Source organism: Polyodon spathula, chromosome 24 (assembly GCF_017654505.1).
Source record: "Polyodon spathula isolate WHYD16114869_AA chromosome 24, ASM1765450v1, whole genome shotgun sequence".
In the NCBI taxonomy this organism is placed as follows: Eukaryota; Metazoa; Chordata; class Actinopteri; order Acipenseriformes; family Polyodontidae; genus Polyodon; species Polyodon spathula.
In genome coordinates, this window is record NC_054557.1 from 18547417 (window position 1) to 18564166 (window position 16750).

Below are 16750 nucleotides of genomic sequence, written 5' to 3' on the forward strand. Positions count from 1 at the left end.
TGTGTGGAAGAGGGTGCGCTTCCCTCGGTCCTAAGTCCAGCTCCACTTTGCTGACTGTGGGTGTGATTTCTGTGCGGAGTTGGTAGTCTTTTTGATACTAGCTGCGGCTATGGGGTTAACGCTGTGAGCTCCTCTTCAGCTACCTGGTTCAGCCAGTTCAGAGGAAATCAGATTGGAGAACTTTGCACACTGAGCCGGGGAATACCCGGGAATGCACGCAGGTTACATTTCCAGCCAAACGCCGGATCTTATCGACGACTAGAGGAGCGTTATTTATCTAGAAATCAATGTAACATAAGCTTTACAATGCTTCCCTATGCCTTACCACACCTCTCTGTGCTTTACAATGCTTCCCTATGCTTTACCACACCTCTCTGTGCTTTACAATGCTTCCCTATGCTTTACCACACCTCTCTGTGCTTTACAATGCTTCCCTGTGCTCTACCAGACCTCTCTGTGCTTTACAATGCTTCCCTGTGCTCTACCACACCTCTCTTTGCTTTCCCATGCTACCACTGTGCTTGATTACACTTCACTGTGCTTTTTCTATCTGATACTTTAAATATTTTTAAATAAAAAAAAGGAAGCCGGGCTTTTGAGCTTCTTATATGAATATAAAAAAATATATTTATGTCTTTTATTAAAGTTTCTGTCAGGATCTGCAAATATAAAACATCCTGGTGAAAAATAATTTACAAATACAGGAATCATACAGCAAAAAACCCAATTGTCATTACTGGTATCAACATTAATAACTGCAATAATTAATAATAATGTGTGTAATGCGGGCCGTGTGCGCCCCGTCTCTCTGGGTCCCGCGGGCCGTGTGCGCCCCGTCTCTCTGGGTCCCGCGGGCCGTGTGCGCCCCGTCTCTCTGGGTCCCGCGGGCCGTGTGCGCCCCGTCTCTCTGGGTCCCGCGGGCCGTGTGCGCCCCGTCTCTCTGGGTCCCGCGGGCCGTGTGCGCCCCGTCTCTCTGGGTCCCGCGGGCCGTGTGCGCACTGATCACAGTCATTACAGAAGGTGTTGTGAAATCAGCCAGCTTCATTCCCTGTACACTCCCCTGGGGTGGCCTTGCTCCTCTGTTTCCCATCCTCTCTGAGGCGTGTTCTGTAATTACAGACAGAGCGAGCGAGCAGCACAGCTTTGACCTTTACACTGAAGCCCAAAGTGCGACGTTAATATCCTTCCCCACCGCCTCACAAATCACCTCAGAGAAACCTTTTAAGAATATATATTATATATACACACACACACAGTGGTGTGCAAATTTATTACAGAACTTGAAGCTCTGACCAAAAGTTTTGCAGCATCACCCTATAGAACGAACTGATGTTGCTTCATGAAGTGGAATGAAACAGGCTGAATGTCACGTTAGCATATGGAATTGAGCCACGCTGCTTTGTGCTTTATCCAGGTGAGTATAGTTTACAGGGCGTAAACATTTGTTGTCCGCAGTGAGAAACAAAGGAAGCTGACGTAGGTACTTCCTGGTTTTTTTTTTTTGACGGTGTTTGTCCAGTTTGCGTAAATGTTTCTTTTTAAATGAATCCCCTTCAATTCTCATAAAGTTTGCAAGTTTTTCGACCCGCTCTTCATGTTTCAATTCCTTGCCTGTTCGATTGTCTGTGATGATGTGAATTCCTATCAGATGCCAAGGACACAGAAAATTCCCCTGCGGTCAGCTCTGAGAAATCACATTGACGGTTTCACTTCTGTGTAACCCCCCCGCCCCCAACAAACCTAACCCCCTTCACCTAGCCATCTCCACCCTCACCTAGCCCTCTCCTCCCCCCTCTCCTAACCCTCTCCCCCCTCAACTAACTCTCTCCTCCTCCTTCACCTAACCCTCTCCCCCCTCACTTAACCCTAACCCTCTCCCCCCTCACCTAACCCTCTCGATGGAACGCTTGTCTGCTTCACCTATGAAGGCACTAGTGTCTAGCTGAAACGCTTGTCTGCTTGACTCAGTGTCTAACTGGCGAAGACGCTAGGTGGAACGCTTGTCTGCTTGACTCGGTGTCTAACTGGCGAAGACGCTAGGTGGAACGCTTGTCTGCTTGACTCGGTGTCTAACTGGCGAAGACGCTAGGTGGAACGCTTGTCTGCTTGACTCGGTGTCTAACTGGCGAAGATGCTAGATGGAACGCTTGTCTGCTTGACTGAGTGAGTTGTAGCGGGGGTGTGGGGGAGGTCATCAACTTTCACCTTTGCCCCCGCTGCTGACGCTCATGGTAGACACGTCCGATTGGTCACTGTTCCTGCTGGAGGGGCGGGCATTGAGGGTCGCCGGGCTCTGGGAGTCAAAGGAGTGCCGCGATTGGTCCAGAGAGATCCCTGCGAGCGGGTGATTGGATGCTCTTGCCGGAGAGGGGAGGAGGTAGGGCTGGAGGAAGGCAGTGGGGTGGGGGATGCACCGCCCCTCCAGGTAATACCCCTGTGGCAGGTTCCTGTAGTCTCCCTGTTTGGCGTACAGGACTCCGGGACTGAAAGGGGGTCCATTACTGAAGCTGTGGAAGTTAGGCAAGGCTGCTGGGCTCAGAGCTCCCCCTGGCGGGTAAGATTGGCAATGCACATGGCTTTCATCTCCGCCCAGAGACAGCTGCTGTCCCTCGCTGGATTGGCTGGCTGGAGGTCTCTGGGAAGGAGCTAGCAGAGGGCTGGAGGAAGGGGGTGGGGCCAGGAGGTGCTGTTGAGCTAGAGGAGCAGCCAATGGGGAGCGTCGAGGGGCGGGGCCAGGAGATGGGATTGAGTTACCTGTTTGGGGAGAAAGAGAGATGTACTTTACAAAGATGTACTGTGAGTTCTGACAAATATATAAGATACTGTTGAACTATACTCAACACTGCGGAGCTGTATAGAGGTCTACTGGAAAGAGATCTCCACTCTCAACACTGCAGAGCTGTATAGAGGTCTATAGGAAAGAGAGCTCCACTCTGCAGAGCTGTAGAGAGCAGTTCTCTGTCCTGTGCAGGCAGTGTTGTGCAGCACAATGTGTCTTGTACCGTTGTGCGTGTGCGTGGGCGAGCTCGACGAGCTGCGGCTGCCATGTGGAGAGGGGAGGAGCTCCGCGGTGATCTCAGAGAGTTTGGGATTGGCTGCCTTCCCCCTCAATGCATCAATCACCTGGAGATTATAAAAAAAATGAGGTTTAGCTCGTGTTCGTTCAAAACATACATTCACATTAGTGTTATTATTATTATTATTATTATATAATTTATCATTTCGCAGATGCTTAGAGACCAGGGGGGTGAGCTCTGCTTCATCAACAACTGCTGCTGCTGCAGAGTCACTTCCAATAGGACCTCGTTTGTTTTGCATCTCATCTAAAGGACGGAGCACAAGGAGGTGAAGTGACTTGCTCAGGGTCACAGTTAGTCAGTGGCTGGGACTGAACCTGATAACAAGCCCCTTTCTTTAATTGCTGGACCCCCAAAGCCTTCTCTATTGTTGCTGGCTCTAATCGGAGGTCACTTGCAATAGGACCTTGGTTTTTACGCCTCCCCGAAGGTTGCTGTATTGAACCCAATGCATTCGGTGCAGCTCACCCTCTTGTTCTTTGCCACCATGAGGGCCGTGTCGTTGTGGTAGTTCTTGATGCCGCAGTCTGCCCCGTTCTTCAGCAGCACCCGGGCGATGTCTAGGAGGCCACGGCCGCTGGCCGAGTGCAGCGCGGTGTTACCAGAGTAGCTCTGAGCGTTCACATTGGCCCCGTGCTGCAAACACACACAGAAACACACACAGCGGTTTGAGTCAGCGCTGCTTTCGCTATGAGATAGCTGGACAGCTGTTGGGAAAATGGGACAGTCCTGGTCAAACTGGACACCTGGTCACCCTGGCAGAGAGAAACCATTATCCAAACCCCCACTCGTAATGCACTGCCCTCTAGTGGATGTAAAAGATCGCACAGAGAAGCGCGACCCCTATCCTGTTACTCACCTCGATCAGAAAGTTCACCATTTCCAAGTTGTTGTTTTCCACTGCGTGAATGAGGGGGCTGCGTCCGCTTTTAATATCCTGGGGAAAAATAACCCCCAAAAAACCCCGAAAATTAAGATCTACCTTAAAAACACGAGGCGTGCAGCCATTGGAAATCTTCCAGGAGCGACTGGAACATTTTCATTGACAAAACACAAGCATTAAAAAAAATAATAAATGCTTCCTTGTCATGCAATCCTTTGCACAGGGAGAGGTGAGATCTTGGGTACGTTTAGTGGAACAGTGTTTGGTTTCTCTATGTAATTTAGTGGTGCATACATTCAGATCCAACTCATTAAAAAAACATTAGAGACTAAACACAGTCGATAAACAGCTGCTTGGGTTTGTGTGGATCACTGTTTAGTCTTTAAGGAAAGCAGCGATCATCACAAACCCAGGCAGCTGCTTCTTAATTCACTCTGAGCGGTAAATCAGCCTGATCCACATCAGAGACCCTCGCCTGATTGTCAGGAACTGATTTCTGTGGATAGCTCGAGGTGAATAATCGAGTAATTGATCAACCGAATAATCGAATAATCAAGCAATCGAATAATTGAGTAATCGAAATCGAACAATTGAATAATCAAACAATTGAGTAATAGAACAATTGAATAATCGAGTAATCTGTTTGTGCAGCACTATACAATAATATAGGTAGCTGACAAGGTAAGGGTAAGGGTTAGATTGTGGGAGTCATCTCCTTTAGTTTGATCTCAATGAAGCAATCATAGTGAATTCTAGGAGGGGAGAGTGTTGGGAGGGGGGAGAGCACGCTGCCACTCTGCTCAGTGTCTCACCACAGCATCGATATCGGCTCCTCTGGTCAGCAGCATGGTCAGCAAGTCCTTTCCATTGTTATTCACTGCGATGTGTAGAGGGGTGAAGCCTGGGGGTGAATCACACACACACAGAGTCACTCTACATGCAGGCACTGATAAGTTTTAACTGATACGTTTCACTGGCCCTTCTTGCAAAGGGTCCCCATTGCAACACATTGCCTTTATAAAAGTTTACCGCCCTGTTTACTGCACTGGATTTTTGCAGGTTTCCACCCAGTGCGTTTCCCACGATTATAAATTTACCACAGTTTACTCTGTTTGTCTCATATGCTTTACAACGCATGCCCATGCTTTCCCATGCTTTCAGAGAGAGGGGGAGAGAGTGGCTTCAGCTATGAAGAGAGACGATTCAGAAAATCGCCGTTGCTATACCGTGAATGGGAGCCTTTGTGACGTTTGCTCATCTTACCCTGGTAGTTCCGGGCCTCCAGGTCCAGTTTGCTCTGGCTCTGGCCCAGTATCTCTTGCAGACAGTCCTGCTGGCTGTGTTCGCAGGCCAGGTGGATCGCGGTCTGGCCGTTCCGGTCCAGCAGCATTGCACTGGCCCCCTGACCAACCAGGTGACTGACCAGCTGGGGCTGATGGGTAATCACTGCCAAGTGCAGAGGAGTCTGGGTAAAAGAGAGAACCATAGAGGCAATGTTTATTAATATGCTTTACCTCTCTGTGCTTTACAATGCTTCCCTATGCTTTACCAGACCTCTCTGTGCTTTACAATGCTTCCCTGTGCTTTACCAGACCTCTCTGTGCTTTACCATTCTTTCACTGTGCTTTAATAGACTTTGCTTATGCTGGAGGACACTCTTCTTCAGGCAGTCACTGCATTTTCACCCCAGTGGACACACACAGTAAGTCTTGCCTCTTGCATGCTGTTTTGCTGACTATATGGGTTCTCCAACTATTCATATCTGCAACAGCTGACTATCACACAAAGAAATAGAAAAAACACTTCTCTCGGGCTCTTGACTGGAAGCAGCTCGATGTGAAAGTGGAAGGAGTCTTTATTACTTTAAAACAACTCATACATCTCCAATTCTGAGACAGATCGACACCCAGCCCCAAACTTATGAGAACCCGAGTCAAGCAGACCAGCGTTTGGGCTCTAGTGCCTTCATCAGTGTTATTGAAACTAGAAGAGAGCGAGTCAAATATGAATTTGAATGATTGTGTGTCAGGTGCCTCTCTCGAGTCTTGCTTTGCTAACCCACACTCTCACTGCGAGCTTCCTGCACTGGCGCTGCTCACAGAGCACCTGTTCACTCAGCAGCGTGTGTTTTTCTCAATGCCTGCCTGTGTCACACAGAGCTGTGGAAGCCTCGCTCTGTTGCTGTTACCAGAATCACAGGCTGGGGAGCGGAGAGCTCACATCCTCTGGGGTTTATAGTGAGGCAGGCAAGACGTGCCTCTGGTGGCTGAGCTGATAATAAGCACTTGGGGTGATACAGGCAGCGTGTTGCTGTGACAGGAGTGTGTGTGTGTGTGTGTGTGTGTGTGTGTGGAGAGAGGCACCCAGGGGCACGTTTCACAACCTGGGCACGGAGAGCGGAGAGTTCCCGTAATCCTGCGCGCTCGCTGTTAACCCTGCACGCTCCGAGAACCTTTGTGCGTCAGCGAGGTGAGAGATGGGGCAGATAGCGGTGTGGTGGTTAGGAGACGTGCGTAAGAAGCATGGAGAGAGACAGAGAGAGCAATCACACACTGACACACGCATTCACAAACACACACACACTGAGACTCACAAACTCATTAACTCACACACTGAGACACAGTCAAATTGACACACAGTGAAACATACACACTCACAAGCACATACACTTATATACAGAGACACATATACACACACACTGAGACACACAGACACACACACTGACGCACACACCCTCCCACCAATGTATGAAACCAGATGTGCTGTGGTCAGTGCCTGCGGGGGTGGTGTGTGGGGGGGTCTGCGATGAGGCACTAAAATACCAAGAAGGGAAGGATCTGTTGAAAGAGACACTGCGCTTGTCTGCTTGACTCTAACACCAGACAAGCGTGAGAAAAAGAAAGAAAGAAAGGAGGGGGTAACTGAGTAAGAAAGATAAACGTGTTGAAAAAAGAATGAAAGAAATCAAAAAAGGAGACAATTAAAGAAAAAGAAGAGAGAAAGCAAAAGAAATAGAGAGAGAGAGAGGTGTGCTGTCCCTTTAAGGCTGGGCTCTCACATCTGGCTGTCTCCTTGTCTCTATGAATGTTTGTTCTGTGGAAGGGCTTGGCTGGGCTCTGTTCAGGGTTACAGTAAGTGCACAGCACTGTAAACCCTCAGCTGCTATTCTGGTAAGAGGCTCAGAAACCGAAACAGAGAGCAGAGTTTGTTAATAACTAACAGAGATTACCCCAAGACAATCACACTGCAAACTTAACCCTGGCAATGCCAGCTTACAACAGCGCTACTGCAGCTTCAATACACACACACACACACACACACACTGACAAACACACACACACACACACACAGACACACACACACACACACACGCACACACACTGACAGACACGCACACACACACTGACAGACACGCACACACACACTGACACACACACACACACACACACACACACACACACACACACACACACACACTGACAGACACACACACACACACTGACAGACACACTGACAAACACTCACACACACACACACACACACACACACACAGCTCTGACACACACACTGACAAACAAACACACTGACACAGAGACACACACACTGACAAACACTCACTGACAGACACGCAGAGACACACACACACACTGACACACACACATTGACAGACACACTGACAGACACACACACACACAGAGACACACACACTGACAGACACACACTGACAAACACATACTGAGAGACTGACACACACACTGACAGACACACACTGACAGACACATATGTACAAACACATACACACACTGACAGACACACACACTGACAGACTGACAAACGCACTGACAGACACAGAGACACACACACACACACACTGACAGACACACACTCATGCCCACACACACACTCCCTTTCCTCTCTTCAAGCGCACCCTTTCCTAGAATTTCTCCGAGCCAGACTGAGTCAAAGTGAAACCTGGAGTTCTGGAGCAACAGTGAGACCCGTCTGTCTTTCATCTCTCTGAACGCAGTCTCACCACAAGAGCTCAGTGTGATAGAGCAGAGAGAGAGCAGGGCAAAGCACAGGCAAGCACTGTAAAACACACAGAGAGCAGGGCAAAGCACAGGCAAGCACTGTAAAACACACAGACAGCAGGGCAAAGCACAGGCAAGCACTGTAAAACACACAGAGAGAAGGGCAAAGCACAGGCAAGCACTGTAAAACACACAGACAGCAGGGCAAAGCACAGGCAAGCACTGTAAAACACACAGACAGCAGGGCAAAGCACAGGCAAGCACTGTAAAACACAGAGAGAAGGGCAAAGCACAGGCAAGCACTGTAAAACACAGAGAGCAGGGCAAAGCACAGGCAAGCACTGTAAAACACACAGACAGCAGGGCAAAGCACAGGCAAGCACTGTAAAACACACAGAGAGAAGGGCAAAGCACAGGCAAGCACTGTAAAACAGAGAGGTGTGGTAAAGCACTGGGAAGCATTGTAAAGCACAGAGAGGTCTGGTAAAGCATAGGGAAGCATTGTAAAGCACAGAGAGGTCTGGTAAAGCACAGGGAAGCATTGTAAAGCACAGAGAGGTCTGGTAAAGCACAGGGAAGCATTGTAAAGCACAGAGAGGTCTGGTAAAGCATAGGTAAGCATTGTAAAGCACAGAGAGGTCTGGTAAAGCACAGAGAGGTCTGGTAAAGCCTATTAAAAAGAGGGTAAACTAACCCTTATAAAAGTGTCCCACAGTAAAAGCACAAGCCAGTGTAATACAGCACAGTGCAAGCCAGGGTACACTGTGGTAAAGGTACAGTATAACCAGGGGAAAAGCATGGGGGGAAATGACTGTGCAGAATGACTGTGGTAAACTCTAAGCGTTACATTGCATCATTTTAACTGCTGATCAGTCTGCGTTGCTCTGGGTTAGGAGGTCAGGAGCTGCCATAGACGTGTGTAACGCAGGCTAGCTACACTGCCATAGACGTGTGTAACGCAGGCTAGCTACACTGCCATAGATGTGTGTAACGCAGGCTAGCTACACTGCCATAGACGTGTGTAACGCAGGCTAGCTACACTGCCATAGACGTGTGTAACGCAGGCTAGCTACTTGGCTTTAATTTGTGGGGTTTCCCCTCTCCTCCCCCTCTCCCCCTCTCTACTGTCTCTCAGTGTGAGGGAGAGAGAGAGGGAGAGGAGGTAGCAGACAGACAGCAGGGAGGGGAAAGAGAGAGAGGACAGGGGCAGAGGGAGAGAGAGAGGGGGGATTGGGGAGAGTGTGGAGAGAGAGGGAGGAAGGGGGGGGGGGGGGGGGAGGATAAGAGAGAGAGAAAGAGGAAGTGTTCTCTCGCTCTCTCTCTAGTCAGCCCTTAAGGGAAAGTCCCTCTTTCTACCCTAGCCGCAGAGCATCATGGGAACAGTGCCATAGGTCATGTGATTTCTCAGAATGAGAACAACTGGAGTAAGAACAGGGCTAGACAGAAAAGGCCTTCATCAGTGTTATTGAAACTAGAAGAGAGCGAGTCAAGCAGACCAGCGTTTGGGCTCTGGTGCTTCATCAGTGGAGTTCTTACCTGTCTCAGGTTGTCTGTATGTGTCCAGGTCTCTCTTGCCCTGCTGCAGGATGTGAGTGAGTGCCAGCACCATCAACGCCTGTCCCTGAACTACAGCAATGTGCAGAGCTCTGAAACACCAAACACACACACGCAGCGTTGGGAAAAAAACAACAGACAAGAGTGCGTGCTACACAACACACATTCAAAACAGAGCCCAACACAGCACATATCAACACATCTCACCAGAATCAAGTAGAAGCCTTATACAAGTTTACAACAGGATGTATTGCACTGTAGAGTTTCCTCTATGCTTACCAGTTTACCGATTTGCCATGTTATTCAAAATTTATCTCACCAGAATCAAGTAGAAGCCTTATACAAGTTTACAACAGGATGTATTGCACTGTAGAGTTTCCCTCTATGCTTACCAGTTTACCCTGATTTGACCATGTTTATTAAACAATGCTTCCCTTTGCTTCACCAGACCTCTCTGTGCTTTACAATGCTTCCCTATGCTTTACCAGACCTCTCTGTGCTTTACAATGCTTCCCTATGCTTTACCAGACCTCTCTGTGCTTTACAATGCTTCCCTATGCTTTACCAGACCTCTCTGTGCTTTACAATGCTTCCCTATGCTTTACCAGACCTGTGCTTTACAATGCTTCCCTATGCTTTACCAGACCTCTCTGTGCTTTACAATGCTTCCCTATGCTTTACCAGACCTCTCTGTGCTTTACAATGCTTCCCTATGCTTTACCAGACCTCTCTGTGCTTTGCAATGCTTTGGATTGAGAATCGTTTACAGTAAAAGCTATCCCTGATGTCACGTCCTGTTGCCCTGGGAGATTTTATAGTTTATTATTTATATATTTATTTTTTTAAATGTTACGGAAAAGACCATTTGGAGATGCCAGCTGAATTGCAAGTCAATTCCTGGACTGCCCCTGGGGGAGTTTATAGTTTTTTATTTAATATTTAAATTTTTAAATGTTACGGAAAAGACCATTTGGAGATGCCAGCTGAATTGCAAGGGAGGGCTCCCCCTCCATCCTCCAACCTCCCACACACACACACACAGACTCACATACTCTCAAAAACTTGTGCTAAGGAAGATGCTTACCAAGTTTCATCTCAACGGACACCTGCCTCCACCATACCACCCCCCACCCCCCTCCTCGTTCTGAACTGAGTTTAACTGTCAAAGGTATTTATATCTGACTTCCTTCCGGTTTCATGTCATTGTATTTTATTATTCAGAAACCCTGGGGTCTTCTCGCCTCATGACTTATTTTTCACTCTGCAGAGCCTGTTGAAATGCACCTCACCTGCACCTTCACTGGGAGGAGATGAATAAAGCACAGTGCTTATTGTTCAAGATTCCCAAAGGAAAAAAAATCACAGCAATGTGAAAGAAAGCATGGGAAAGGACAGCCGCAGCAGGAGTAACATTAACAGATTATACGACAAGCGTTTCCACTGCAAGTCTTTCTCAGTGTCTTCAGTGTAAATGCAATGACAAACATTTCCACTACAAGTCTTTCTTCAGTGCTTCACCATACCCTCTGCGCTTTACAATGCTTCCCTATGCTTTACCAGACCTCTCTGTGTTTACAATGCTTTGATATGCATCACCATGCTTTCACTGTGCTGTATTACGCTGGTAAGGCTTTTGCTGTGGGAAACTTTTATATAGGCTTCAAGGGAATGTACACGAACTGGACAGCCAACAGGTATGTGACGCTGTAAAGAAGTGCAATCGAGGGACAGATCAGGATCTTGTCTGTTCCAGGAATCAAGAGCCACAGCTGGCTTTGAAACACTGAGCAGAGAGAGAGGGGGAGGGAAAGAAAGCACTGAGGTTTGTGGTGAAGAAAACTAACAGGTGAAACATGCCAGCTACTGAGAGAGAGAGGGGAGAGGGCAAGAGAGACAGAGAGAGAGAGAGTTGTGTAGAGAGAGCAAGCGGTAATGTCAGACATTGAGACAGGAAGTCATATGAAAAGCATCCTGTTCTGTTCCCGAAACCTGAGGCAGGACGGGGTGAACGCTAGCCGCTGTGACGCAGGCTGTGGTGAAGGGCTTCCCCTAAACACGACCCCCCCCTCCAGAAATATACACAGAGACCTGAGCCTTACAGCCAAACAGACACACCGGCAGCCTGCCCCTCATAACAGTGTCCCATTGTAAAGGTACAGCACACCGAAAGCCTGGTAAAGCACAAAGAGGTGTGGTGAAGCACAGGGAAGCATTGTAAAGAACAGAGAGGTCTGGTAAAGCATAGGGAAGCATTGTAAAGCACAGAGAGGTCTGGTAAAGCATAGGGAAGCATGGTAAAGCACAGAGAGGTCTGGTAAAGCACAGGGAAGCATTGCAAAGCACAAAGAGGTCTGGTAAAGCATAGGGAAGCATGGTAAAGCACAGAGAGGTCTTGTAAAGCATAGGGAAGCATTGTAAAGCACAGAGAGGTCTTGTAAAGCATAGGGAAGCATTGTAAAGCATTGAAATGTGCCCACTGACACAGAGAGAGAGAGAGAGAGAGAGAGAGAGAGAGAGAGAGAGAGAGAGAGAGAGAGAGAGAGAGAAATGTATATTTGCACCTACGTGTCTCCATCTTCGTCCTGTCTGGTCGCCATGGCGATGTCAGAAGCCATCTTGTCCTCCATTGGGTATATGACTGGAAAGGGCGGGGCCTGCATGCTAATAACCCCGCCCAGGTAGAGGTGAGGGGCGGGCATGGGGCAGTAAGGGTAGCCAGCCTGGGGGTAGGGGCCCGGCACTGTGGAGACAGATCGGGCGGGATCAACCCCAGTGTGTGCAGAGGGGTCAGGAGCAGGTGTGTCTTGTTATTAAACGCATTGTGAAACCAGGGACGGAGCAAATAGCTATGAAATAGGGGTCGTATTTCCACCCTGCAGCTTACGCCTTAACCAGTGCTGTAATGACACGGCACGGGTTTCTAATTGTTGTCCCGGTTAATAGAAAGGTGTGTTTGAAACGCACGATACGACTGCTTGCTGGAACGGACTGGTCACAAGAGAAACATGACTAGGGTTATTATTATTATTATTATTATTATTTTATTATTTCAGCATCAACAACAACGACAATAATAATATGAATATTAATAATGCTACTACTAATAATAATAATAATCAGAATTAAAGTTTCGTTTGCTACCACAGTGTTCCAGTAAGCAGCTGTATCAGTTTCATTTACAGTACAGCACAGTGTGAAAGAGAGAGAGAGAGAGAGAGAGAGAGAGAGAGAGAGAGAGAGAGAGAGAGAGAGAGAGAGAGAGAGAGGAGAGAGAGAGAGAGAGAGAGAGAGAGAGAGCTCCCCTTGCACTAAACGGTACATTTGCACAATATGCAGTCTGGCCATTATTGCTGTGAGATACAGCGCCTGAAACTCGCACTAGTTTGAAGTGTCTGACTCCTATCAATCGTACTCTTAATGAACCGGTTCTCATACCAGCATGAGCAAGTCAGACCCGCTTGGCTTGATCTGCTCACATGACGCTCTAGGGATTTCTTGCCCATAAAAACAAACAAACAAACAAACACGAATTCCCAGTAACTGCTAGCAGCTGGAAATGTACAAAGTAATAATAATAATAATAATAGCAATCCCCCTGTCTGTTACGGGTAGGTTACATCTCTAAATGTTGCAATAATTTAACAGATTTTTTGTTTTCGTATTTTACTGAACCATCTGCATACGGTTCGTGGTTAACTACGAGTGCCACTACTGTCCCCTTAGTCCCCTAAACCCCGACAGAAAGTCTCTACTGGTTTAAACCCGCAGTCTGTGCGGGATGCGAGCGCTGCAGTGAGGGATCACGGACAGCTAGCTAGATAGAAAGATAGATAGCTAGATAGACAAATAGACAAACGCATGTACAGACTTATTATGCATATACAATAGTTATTATTATTATTATTATAAAAAATAAGTATAAAAATAATAATAATAATAATAATAATAATAGTAATAATAATAATAATAATAATAAAAATATCCCTGGTGGTCCTACAAAAAAAAAGTCACAATTCCATCTTATTTTTTACAGCCATGGCTGAGGAACGCAGCTCCTGCTAGCCTGGGTGTTGATAGAGACGGGATATTGAAAGTCTTACCTGGGCAGTAAGGTGACCTGGCCCCACCTCCGGGTACCGGCGTTCTGGAATACATCCCGTCAATAACCGCCTTCCTTTCGGGGAACCCGTGAGCCTGGGAGCCGGGCACAATTCGTGAGTCTGCGGGAGACCGAGCATCGACTGATGGCCTCCGCTCCTGCTTGGCCGGGATGCAGCCGGTCTCCTGGTCCTGGGCTGGGGAGGAGCTGTTAGGTTCTTTTTTGCAGGGAGCTGAAGGACTGGGGACCCCCGAACAGCTGTCCTCGGTCTCCACAGCCGGGTAAGGTCGCTTCCTCAAGGGCAGGGACAGGGTGGGCTTATCGGTCGCTTTGGAGCCTTCGTGCGAAGTCGGTTGCAGTTCTATTTTGCACACAGGCGAAGACGAGGTGCCGCTCTGCGGACGCTCCAAAAAATCGGGGGTCCTGGAAGCTGTGTTTGGAGTTTGAGTGGTTACCGGTGAAACCGCCGCTGTTTGGCCTCTCCAAGCTTCATTTTCCCAATGCCCATGCTCTCTCTGTTGTTTGACAGGGAGGTAAACACCGCTGAATCCTCTACCACTGCTTATATGGACCAAGGGCGGTCTCCATACAGAGTCAACGCCGAACGGTACCGGGAATGGGTAGTTCTGTGCGCTATAGCTCGGCACCACTGCTTGATAACCCGGTGGCACCTGTGCAAACGGAGCGCAGGGCGGAACCGTATTGAACCAGTGTCCTTTCACTCTGGACTCCGTGTCCAAGTCCTGCCTCTGTTCTGCCGCCTCACCCTTGCACCCCATTCTCCCGGTCCTTCCCAGTTCGCCCGTGCTTGCATTGGTTCCAAGTCTACTGGCCTGTTTCATACTGGGTTTATCAGTGGTAGTAATACCCTCCCTGGCGCTCTTTGATTTGCGGGTTGTCCGGAGATCTAACGGGATTACCGGCGCTGGGTCCCCATCCATGTCGGTTCAGTGCACGGAGCTGTAGCGGTTGCGCTGTGCTGTCGGGGGGCAGCAAACCGAAGTGTGTTTGTTTTCAGCTCGCTGTCCTCAAGAAACCCGCGCAGAAATAAACAAAAAACCTCAGTGCAAAAGTAATCCCAAACGAAGAAAGGCGTTAGGCGCATCGCAGTCCCAGGACAACACAGCCAGTGCATTTAAAAACCCGGACACTCACCCGCGCCGACTTACAAACTGTCCCCACTTTCTTCCACAGGCAGCGCGTTATAGATATAAACGCGTTACGAGGCAGGTATTTCTTCCCATTCATTTCGATCTCCACAGTCGAGCTCCGGCGCAGAGCTGCCTTAGTTTGGTAAAGCGATTTGAACTGCTGTCCTCGTTAGTGTGCTGCAGCCAAGCGCAACGGATACTAAACCGGTCTGCACTCTCTCTCTCTCTCAACAATAATAACACAGAGAAAAAAAAATCTTTAGGAAGCAACTAAGCGCAGGGACTTTCCCTCTTTATAAGAGTGCTTTTAAAGTATGGACCGTACCATTGTTTTCTTTAAAAAAAGGGGGGAAGAATCGAGACGTAAGTATTTTCTTTTGTCTCTCTCCGGCTCAAGGGCGCTGGAACTAGGGGTGCTGGGGGTGAGGGAGCACCCCCCTGGCATTGCATGGCTTCGTTCAAATACAGGGGTTACAGTTTTGTTAAATGGCTTTCAGCACCCCCGCTTTTAAAAAAAAAGTTCCAGTGCCACTGTTCCGGATCCCCCTTTGTCAATAACCCCCCCCCCCCCAGCCCCTGCAAGCAAATTCAGCGTTCCAAACAAGTTCTATACTGTATATGTTACCGCTGTATCGATTACTGTGTGTTTACATCGGAGTCACTGATAAATACGCGTGTGCTCACACAGTATCCTGCGAGTGCACTAGTCACAATGCACTGAGCACCGGCTATGCAAGTACACGGCTGCATCAGAGAAGGGTTTGGGGTAGATCTCTTATCTACGCCTCCTGCTCTGCCCTGGACTCGCCCGACCTCAGCACCACGACACTGGATCCTCACTGCTATCCTTGTAATATTCCGCTGCTAATCTCACTGCAGATATAACTCGCTGTGACCCTAACCGGGTGCATCCTGGTCCATGTCGTATTCTAGTAGTATTATTATACTGGAAACTACACTGTGTTTAAATATTAATCTCGCTTTGCAATACTGTGTAAATCACCTTGGATAAAGGTGTCTGCCAAATAAATTATAATCTATCGAGCAAAAATATCTCCACATGAAGTACATTGTAACCATGCATAATAACACTGTAACGATGTGTAAGCACGCATGTATTTACTCACTAACTCCGATTTATATACACTGTCATGCAATGTGTGTGTGTGTGTGTGCGTGTGCGTGTGGTTGTATTGTGTGGTTCTTTAGAACTCCCAGAATCTTTGGAGGCTGCGCGCAATCACGCCTCGTTTATGCAACATCTTATTCTCTTATTCTCGGTTCCTCAGCGCTGATTCAGACCGAGAGAAATGCCTGCATGATATACCAGACTTTTAGGGAATACGCGCTGGAGGAGAGGGGGTGGCGGTTGGGCTAGCTGGATGAATTCCAGCGCGCTGACGGGAATGGGTGATTCACCTCGCCGACAATGCAATGAGTAACTAACCTTTATGGCTTGCATTGTGCTGAGTTTTAATTGGAACCGGGAAGCGAACCCTCACCTCGTGTGAACTCAGCTCTTGCCTTGATAATTATAGTAAAACCGGCAGAGGGGAATAACCGCGGCGTTGCAATCAGCCCGTGTTCTCCGGGCTCGATTACCACAGCGCTGTCGCCATGGATCCTATCAACGCGTTGCCTTTCAATCGAGATACCCCTATCCCTTATAACAGAATCCCACGGGAAAACACAACAGTGTGAGCAAGTGCAGTGAAAGCATGGTAAAGCACAGAGAGGCCTGGAAAAGCATAGGGAAGCATTGTAAAGCACAGAGAGGTCTGGTAAAGCATAGGGAAGCATTGTAAAGCACAGAGAGGCCTGGAAAAGCATAGGGAAGCATTGTAAAGCATAGGGAGGTCTGGTAAAGCATAGGGAAGCATTGTAAAGCACAGAGAGGTCTGGTAAAGCACAGGGGAGCATTGTAAAGCACACAGAGGCCTGGAAAAGCATAGGGA

The 16750-nt window shown here is 48.3% G+C and overlaps 1 pseudogene; it reads right to left on the reverse strand.

The window, feature by feature from the left end:
• Nucleotides 1–1948: 1948 nt before the first annotated feature.
• LOC121298538 lies at nucleotides 1949–15072 on the reverse strand (annotated as a pseudogene).
• Nucleotides 15073–16750: the final 1678 nt, after the last annotated feature.